General features: G+C 38.7%; 1 protein-coding gene across 2 annotated transcripts in view; it reads left to right on the top strand.

Annotated features, from left to right (window-relative positions):
* The first annotated feature begins 803 nt into the window (after nucleotides 1-803).
* TMEM196 (transmembrane protein 196) overlaps nucleotides 804-9,653 on the top strand; it is a 306,657-nt gene continuing 297,807 nt past the window's right edge. Inside the window, exon 1 of one of the 2 annotated variants that reach the window (XM_069586646.1) lies at nucleotides 804-915. The gene's annotated coding sequence lies outside the window, so the exon portion shown is untranslated. The remainder of the gene's footprint in view (nucleotides 916-9,653) is intronic. The other variant, XM_069586647.1, reaches the window with a different exon arrangement.

Raw genomic sequence — 9,653 nt, 5'->3', positions numbered from 1 at the left:
TCCTGGCAGAACTCTTGCTTTGTTCTTGCTCTGAGGCCATTTCTTTGAGTCTTTTGCTGTCTGGAGAGAAAGTTATTTATTTATGAACACAGCAAGTATTGAATACTTTATATTTTTCTCTAAATTATGATAGAAAATTAGATGATTGTGATTGATTTCCCTAAAACTGGATCCAGATTCAAAGGTGAAGTAACTTATGGTTAAGGCTCATCAGCTGCTGGCACCACTGGGCTATAGGAAAGTAGAAGAAGAAAGAAACCTGGTACCAGCTGTGTCAAACAATGTTATGTAAATAAAAACAGAAGGTTTACTTACTCCAGCTCTTGAAAAATTAAATTTGTGAAAAGTCTTTGCACTTAGTAGAACATCTAGAGTTTAGGAATGTAAAACTGAAGAGATAGCATTAAAATTACATGGAAAAATATTTTTTACTTACTTCCCAGGAACATCGGGACTCAAACAAATGATTATGAAGTGCTTTGAAAACATAACTGCATTGTATAACATCAGCCTTGGGGCTAACCTCTAGTAGGGTTCACAGCAAATCAATTAGTCCTAGATCATCCTGGCAGCACTGTCAAGTATCATTAGTGCTGGAAGCCACAGACAGCCACCGAGGACCTGCCCATGATTACTTCCTGAAAGTCTTAGTTTTCAGTCCGTGGAGTGGAGATGCCCTGACGGCACATTATAACACAAGTAATTATTCATCAAAACTTGTCTTGCTGCAAGCAATTTATTCCTCTCACCACAGATGTCCCCTGTTCTGACCCAAAGCAGCATGAATGTGGGCTAAAAATAGCAGCTCCACAATGCAGCAGGCAGCCACGGTTAGACTGCATTTAAATGGTCCTTATGCCCTTGGATTCAGAGCACTTTCCTCGCAAGGATTAACCCTAGAAGAAATCCTGGAAGGTAAAGATTATCTTATCCGCTCTTGTGCTTTAGTCCTTGTAATGATAAAGCATGTTTCTTTTTGCAGATGAACTCTGCTTTGCCTGGCAATTCATCCTTTCTCTCTGTTTTACACATTTACCACTTTTTGTTTGCTTCTTTTGATGTAGTTGGAATTGGGAAATGGGAAGATCAGTTCTGTACCTGTCACTCTACTCTCCGATCACACTACATGCTCAGAAAACATATTCATTAACAGCTATTATGTGTAAGTACATGCTAGGCACTGTGGAGGATAAACATACAACCCTTATTCTCCTACACATCAGCTTCAGGAAAATCAAATCGTTAAAGTAACAAGCAGAGAAGCATTTAATTCTCATCTGAGGTTTGGCTAATAGAATTTTTAATGTTCCTGAGCTCCTCACCCTGTTTGGTGTAACAATTTTCTAATGTGTCAGTCGGGCTTCCCTGTGGCTCAAGGGTAAAGAATCTGCCTGTCAATGTAGGAGATGCGGATTTGACCCCTGGGTCAGGAAGTTCCCCTAGAGAAGGAAATGGCAACCCACTCCAGTATTCTTGTCTAGAAAATCCCACTGATACAGGATCCTGGTGGACTAAAGCACATGGGGTTGCAAAAGAGTAGCACATGACTTTGTGAGTAACCAACAAGAAGGAATGTGAAGGTCTATGAGAGAATCCTCATTTAAGGATGCCATCAACACCCAAGTGAAATCCTGTGAAAAACATCTTGTACCATCTTCTGCTGACATATCTTTGTCCTGTTGATACAGAGAGCTGACTCAAAATCCCCCACACAATTCCTCTGAAATGCCTGGATTTCCTCATGCTAAAAGGACTGCTGGGCATTGCAGGGTTTCTAAGATGCTTAGATTAATTAAGCTTAACTCTAATCCTCAAAAAGGAGCATGATGGACAAATGTGTTCTCTAACCCCAAGGAATTCATAATCTTATAATGTGTATTGGATATGGTTATAAATAACAGCATTTCATGTAATTATTTTGATTTTTAGAGGTTTAAGACTAGACACTTAAGTCATTCAGTCTCCTTAATGAGTGTATGTGATGGTAATTGTTCTTTTTTTCCCTAGCTTTATTGTGATATAATTGACACGTTCAGTTCAGTTCAGTCACTCAGTCGTGTCTGACCCTTTGTGACCCCATGGACTGCAGCACACCAGGCCTCCCTGTCCATCACCAACTCCCGGAGTTTACTCAAACTCATGTCCGTTGAGTCGGTGATGCCATCCAACCATCTCATCCTCTGTTGTCCTCTTTTCCTCACACCTTCAATCTTTCCCAGCATCAGAGTATTTTCGAATGAGTCAGTTCTTCGCTTCAGGTGGCCAAAGTGTTGGAGTTTCAGCTTCAACACCAGTCCTTCCAATGATATTCAGGACTGATTTCCTTTAGGATGGACATGTAAAATCATGCAAGTTTAAGGTGTACAATGTAATTTGATACATATATTGAGAAATGATTGCCACAGTAAGATTAATTAAGACAGTCTTCGCATATTATTCATTTCATTGTTTTTATTTTTAAGGCAAGAACATTTACATCTCATAATTCTATTGCCAAATTTTTGGTGGGTTGATGAAAAATGAAATGTACCCTAAGTTCCAGTCAAGACTTGTAATGGAACATGATCTGTACCTCTGGTCCTTGCTTAAGGCCACTCTTCTTAATATTAATCGTTAACACTTTTGAACGTTTACTATGTAGCAGGCACTGTTTTACATATGTTTAGTCATTTTTTAAAGACACAACAACCATATTTTTATCATCTCCTTTTGAAAGACACCCTTGGTGAGTGTGGGTAGTTCCTGAAATCAGGAGAAGCTTCTCAATTTCCAGTAATGCTGTGTTTTGAAATGGATGTTAGTGGCACACATGTGTTCACTTTCTTAAATTAGTTTAGCTGGCAGAAATGATGTGTATACTTTTCAGCATTCAAGATCACACAGGAAAAAAAAAGCAGAGGCAGAATTCAAACCCAGATGTTCTGATTTGACAACACACATTTTAACTATAGTAGTAAACAACCACAGTTGGTTTTGCATTTCTAGAACTGCGGTGTATATTCATTGAAATACTAGTGTTTTGGAATGCTGTCTGCAAAAGGAAGCTCTGTGAATATCTAAGTTTGAGAAATACTGCATATTCCTGTATGGAATTCATGGCACATTTTAACATGGTAAAAGTTTATATATAAATATTGCATGGAAGAAAAGTTTAATTTTGTATAGCAAAACTTTCCTAATCATTTTTGCCTATGAAACACCTTTCATCACATAGTGCTTTCTTTCTTTGTTTTTTTTTTTAATAGAAATTTATTCATTTTAATTGGAGGCTAGTTCCTTTACAATATTGTATTGGTTTTGCCATATATCTGTACACATAGTGCTTTAATATACTGCTGAAAAAGACTTTTGAAAAATTCACTTTGAGAATTAATATCTTGAGATAAGGAATTAAAAGTTTGTCTCTGAAAAAGACTCAGTGATAAAATGAGGAAGATTTTTTTACTTCAGGAATTTGAGAGATGGTTCATTGGAAGGACTGAGGCTGAGGCTGAAACTCCAATACTCTGGCCACCTGATGAGAAGAGCTGACTCATTGGAAAAGACTCTGATGCTGGGAAAGATCGAAGACAAGGGGAGAAGGGGACAACAGAGGATGAGATGGTTGGATGGTCACCGACTCAATAGACATGAATTTGGGTGAACTCCGGGAGTTGGTGATGGACAGGGAGGCCTGGCATGCTGCCAGTCCATGGGGTTGCAAAGAGTCAGACACGACTGAGCAACTGAACTGAACTGAATTTGAGAGAAGTTTCTGTGTTACGTTTCAGTAAAGCATGATTTAGATATTACATGACTGGGCTTTTTAATTCTCCCTCTGTTCCTGTCTGTAATTCATCTTGCATTTTTTAGTTTTCTTGGTTTGTTTCAGGTTGATCCTATCTACATGGAGAAGGCAGAACTTTATATATTTACTTTAATGTAAAATGCTTAAGGAAGAAAAACATACATTTAGGAAAGTATACATATCATGTGTGTCAGCTGAATGAATTTCAGAAGGTGAACACGTGTGTGCCATCAGCATCCAGATCGAAACACAGAGCATCGCTGGGAGCCCAGAGGCTCTCCGACTCCTGGTGACTGCCCGTTCACGAAGGGTAACTGCTACCCTGTCTTCCCTCTACACAGGTTGGGTTTTTGTTTACAGCTTTATTGAGGTAAAATTGACATCTATTAAACTGTACATATTTAAATGATTTTTATGAATGCTAGCATATGTATCACACAGAAGATAGTGAATATATCCACCATCCTCCTAGTTTTCCTTCTGACCTTTGTAATTCCCCATCCTCAAGCAACCACTGGTCTGCTTTCTGTCACTTTGGATGAGTTTGCATCTTCTAGAATTTTACAATAATGGAATGTTGCATGTGTACCCTATTTATCCCAAGACAAAGGGGCTCTTGCTTATTTCACTCAGCAAAACTATTTTCAGATTCTCTCACTTTGTGCATTAGCAGTCCCTTTTTATTGTCCAGTATTTCGTTGAAAGGATATATTGCGATTTGCTGACCTAGTCACCTGTTGGCGGCCATTTAGATTATTCTGGGGCATTATAAATAAGGTTTCTCTGTATGTTTGTCTACAAGTCTTTATGCTTAGGTTTTCATATCCTCTCATGAATACCTAAGAGGGATATGGCCGGGTCAAATGGTGAGCATATGTTTACATTTTTCAGAAACTGCCAAACTGTTTTCAAAAGTGAACATTTTAGTATGTATTCCCACCAGTAGTATATAGAGTTCCAGTGTTCCATATCCTAACACTTGATATGGGTAATTTGTAGTTTCAGCCATTCTAGTGAGTGTGTCGTGATAGTATTGAGGTTTTAATTTGCGTTTTCTTAACAGCCTCCTTTCATGTGCTTATATGCCATCTGTACGTCTTCTTTAGTGAAATGTTCATTCCAATGTTCTTTCCTTTTTTTTAATTGGGTTGTTCATTGTCTTATTGTTGATACTGGAAAATTCTCTATTTTGCATACAAGCTCTTAGTTGGAGATCAGCTTTGGTAATGTTTCCTTCCAATCTGTGACTTGCCCTTTCATTCCAGTAACAATATCGTTTGAAGGGCAAATGCTTTTACTTTCTTTTAGTTACCGTTAGGGTCTATGATAAAATTGATAATTCTTTGTTTATTGTAAGTCAGTGTCAGGTTTTTCTGGTTTTTTTTTTTTTTGTATGAAGTTATCCAATTGCACCACCACCATTTTTTGAAAAGACTTTGCTCCCATTAAATTGCCTTGATCTCGTTGTCAAAGTCTAATGGGGAAACAGTGGAAACAGTGTCAGACTTTATTTTGGAGGGCTCCAAAATCACTGCAGATGGTGATTGCAGCCATGAAATTAAAAGACGCTTACTTCTTGGAAGGAAAGTTATGACCAACCTAGATAGCATATTCAAAAGCAGAGACATTACTTTGTCAACAAAGGTCCATCTAGTCAAGGCTATGGTTTTCCCTGTGGTCATGTATGGATGTGAGAGTGGGACTGTGAAGAAGGCTGAGTGCCGAAGAATTGATGCTTTTGAGCTGTGGTGTTGGAGAAGACTCTTGAGAGTCCCTGGACTGCAAGGAGATCCAACCTGTTCATTCTGAAGGAGATCAGCCCTGGGATTTCTTTGGAAGGAATGATGCTAAAGCTGAAACTCCAGTACTTTGGCCACCTCATGCGAAGAGTTGACTCATTGGAAAAGACTCTGATGCTGGGAGGGATTGGGGGCAGGAGGAGAAGGGGACGACAGAGGATGAGGTGGCTGGATGGCATCACTGACTCGATGGACGTGAGTTTGGGTAAATTCCAGGAGTTGGTGATGGACAGGGAGGCCTGGCCTGCTGCGATTCACGGGGTTGCAAAGAGTCTGACACGACTGAGCGACTGAACTGAATGACAGTATATGGTGTTGATTTATTTCTGGACTTTCTATTCTGTTTCATTATCTATTTATCTATATGCTAAAACAACATTATCTTATTTACTTTTCCTTTCCAATAATTTTTGAAATCAGAAGTTATACTTCCTTGAGAGTACAGTTCAACATTCAAGGCCACACAGGAAAACAAGGAGAAGATGATGGTATAATTTTTCAGCATACATTTTACCTGTATGCTTTAAAAAAAATTGCTTTTCTTGTGGCTCAGGTCGTAAAGAATCTACCTGCAATGCACGAAACCTGGGTTTAATCCCTGGGTTGGGAAGGTCCCCTGGAGAAGGGAAAGGCTGCCCACTCCAGTATTCTGGCCTGGAGAACTCCATGGACTGTATTGTCTATGGGGTAGCAAAGAGTCAGACACTACTGTGCGACTTTCACTTTCACTTTTACAAAATCGTTATGACTGTTTCACATCCTTTCCACTTTCTTTGATTTTAGTTCCAGCTTGTCAGTTTCTTTCCTTTTTTTAAAAATGCCTTCTGGGATTTTAATTGGGATTGTATTGAATCTGTAGGTCAATTTTGGAGAGAACACATAAAAATATTGAGTCTTTTGATCCAAGTGTTTTTCCATTAATTGAAATCTTTAATTTATTGCAGCAAATTTATGTAGTGTTCTGTGTTTAGGTCTGATACATCTTTCATCAAATATATTCCTACATATTTTATATTTTGATGCTACTGTAAGTGGTACTTTTAAATTCAAGTTCCTATTCATTGCTTGTATAACATAAATTAGTGTTGCCAGTTTGACAAGGCATACTATTTTCTGAAACATTAGAGAACTCATTACTAGTATCTGGGCTGTCATTTGTAATACAATATTTTTAAAATATATGTTGCAAAGGAAAAATATAAAAGCTCACTCTAAGACAATCCATGAATCATTGTTCTATTCACTCATTCATATTTTACCCATTTATTTTTCCCATTGGAAATTTATGAAGGAAAAGCTTTAAATACTCTTAAATATTTTAAGAAAACTGAAGCTCAGAGGTGAAGAGATTTCCTGTGAAAATAAAGAGAGCTTCAAGAAAAAACCATGCATTGGCTTTGGACCAGAGCTTGTTATTGATGACAAATAACTCAAGCCACTCTATTGATACCCTGAGTTACAGCATTACATGAGTCTGCTACTTGAATGAAAACCTTTCCAGTTGGAATTGTAAACCTCTTACAATTTTAACATTTTTGTCTATCCTAGGAAGTCCTACTATTAATATTTTTAGCAATATTAAATGCTTTCTGAGATCCCCTTCCCCCAACACACACACAGGACAGGCTGCTGTGGACTAAATTTTGTCCACATTTGGAAATTGAAGTTTTAAGCCCTGACATAGCTGTTATGATGAAGTACTTTTGGGTGTAATTAAGGTTAAATGAGATCCTAAGGATGGGGCCCTAATTCAGTTGAACTGATGGCCTTATAGGAAAATGAAGAGAGAGAGATCTCTTGCTCTCTCTCTGCAAGTACAGACACTGAGGAAAGGCTATGTAAGCACACAGCAGGTGGTTGTCTGTAAGCCCAGAAGAGGGCTCTCACTGACATAGATCACGCTGCCATCCTGTTCTTGGACTTCCAGCCTCCAAAGCTGTGAACATAAATTTCTGTTCTTTAAGCTACCTAGCCTGTGGTATTTTGTCATGGCAGCTCCAGTGGAAGAATGCACAAGCCAAATCTTACCACATTCCCTATAGCTCTCCTTGTTACATGGTTGTTTAATTGGCTGCATGCAGTGACTATGCTGATTACGCTGGCAGATTTAGAATTCATTTACAGGTGGCCCATTCTGATGATCCTGGTGTTTTCCCATTGATCTACTGCTGGTGTAGTGTTACCACAGGACCATCAAACTGCAATACATTCAGCAGTTTATTAAATGACATCTCTTCCCAGAGTGTGAAAATATGCTAACCCTCTTAGAACAAGACATTAAAAAAAATAAATTTTATAAGAGTTTAGATTTCTAGAAAAGGTAGCAAGGTAATACAGGGAGTTCTCAAATGCCTAGTACTATTTCCTCTGTTAAGATCTTAACATTAGTACAATAAATCTGTCACACCTAAGAAACTAATATTGATGCATTATTATTAACTAAGCCCATACTTCATCCTGATAGCTTTACTTTTCACCTAACATTCTATTTGTGTCCCAGGATCCTATCCAGGAAAACAGAATGTGCCATTCAGTTGTCATGTTTCCTTAGGTGGTGGTTCTTGGCCCTGACAGTTCCTCAGACTTGCTGTGTTTGTGATGACCTTGGCTGTTTTGAGGAGTATGGGAAATGCATTTTGTAGAATGTGCCTTAACTGGGATTGTTTTTCTTATGATGAGATCAAGATCATGGGTTTTGGGGAGGAGAGCATCAGAGGTAAAGAACCATTCTCCTTCCATCATATCCAAGGTAAATGCTATCAGTCCTTATCACCTGTGTTTGTCAGCGCTCTCCAATGTGAAGTTACTCTTTTCCTTTCTGTTAGCCTTCACATGGACATCACTAATACAACCTACACTTATGAGTGTGAAGTTATGTTCCATCTCTCTGAAGGGGCAATGTACATAAATTATTTGGAGTACTTCTATATGTGAGATTGCCTTTTTCCCCTATTTATTTATTCAGTCATTTGTATCAGTATGGATTCTTGTCTATTTACTTTCTAAATTGGGTTATAATACAATACTAGTCAACTGTTTCTTTTTTGTTTATTGAGGTATAGTTGATATATAATATGTTTCAGATATACATCATACTCATTCCTAATTTTTAAAAGTTATATTCCATTTATAGTGTTATAAAATATTGGCTACAGTCCCTGTGTATACAGTATATCCTTGTAGCTTATTTAGTACTACGAGAAGTATTATAATTCATACTTCTTAACCACATACCCCTATCCTGCCCCTCCCTCTCTCCCTCTCCTCACTGGTAAGCACTGGTTTCTTTTCTGTGATTCCTGTTTTTCCCCATCTTTGCTTTTTATTTTTTAAATTATAGAAGCATGATAACACATTTACAGGAGACTTGGAAAATACAGAATAAAGTTACATATGCTGCTGCTAAGTTGCTTCAGTCATGTCTGACTCTGTGTGACCCCATAGACAGCAGCCTGCCAGGCTCCCCTGTCCCTGGGATTCTCCAGGCAAGAACACTGGAGTGGTTTGCCATTTCCTTCTCCAATGCATGAAAGTGAAGTCGCTCAGTCGTGTTTGACTCTTAGTGACTCCATGGACTGCAGCCTTCCAGGCTCCTCCATCCATGGGATTTTCAAGGCAAGAGTACTGGAGTGGGCTGCCATTTCCTTCTCCAAACGTTACATATAGTTCCACTATATATTACAGTTACCTTTTAAGTAGATAAATTTTTAGTTGGAGTGTCGATCTCAAAGTCTCAAAAATTAATGAATGAATACAGAAAAGTAGAGGAATAGTAGACCTGAAAAGTACCATTCAGTTCAGTTCAGTCGCTCAGTCGTGTCCGACTCTTTGCGACCCCATGAATTGCAGCATGCCAGACCTCCCTGTCCATCACCATCTCCCGGAGTTCCCTCAAACTCATGTGCATCGAGTCAGTGATGCCACTCACCCATCTCATCCTCTGTTGTCCCCTTCTCCTGCCCCCAATCCCTCCCAGCATCGGGGTCTTTTCCAATGAGTCAGATCTTCACATGAGGTGGCCAAAGTATTGGAGTTTCAGTCTCAGCATCAGTCCTTCCAAAGAACAC

This window comes from Ovis canadensis, chromosome 4 (genome assembly GCF_042477335.2).
Source record: "Ovis canadensis isolate MfBH-ARS-UI-01 breed Bighorn chromosome 4, ARS-UI_OviCan_v2, whole genome shotgun sequence".
Taxonomy (NCBI): Eukaryota; Metazoa; Chordata; class Mammalia; order Artiodactyla; family Bovidae; genus Ovis; species Ovis canadensis.
This window is presented reverse-complemented; position numbering and strand designations above follow the sequence as displayed.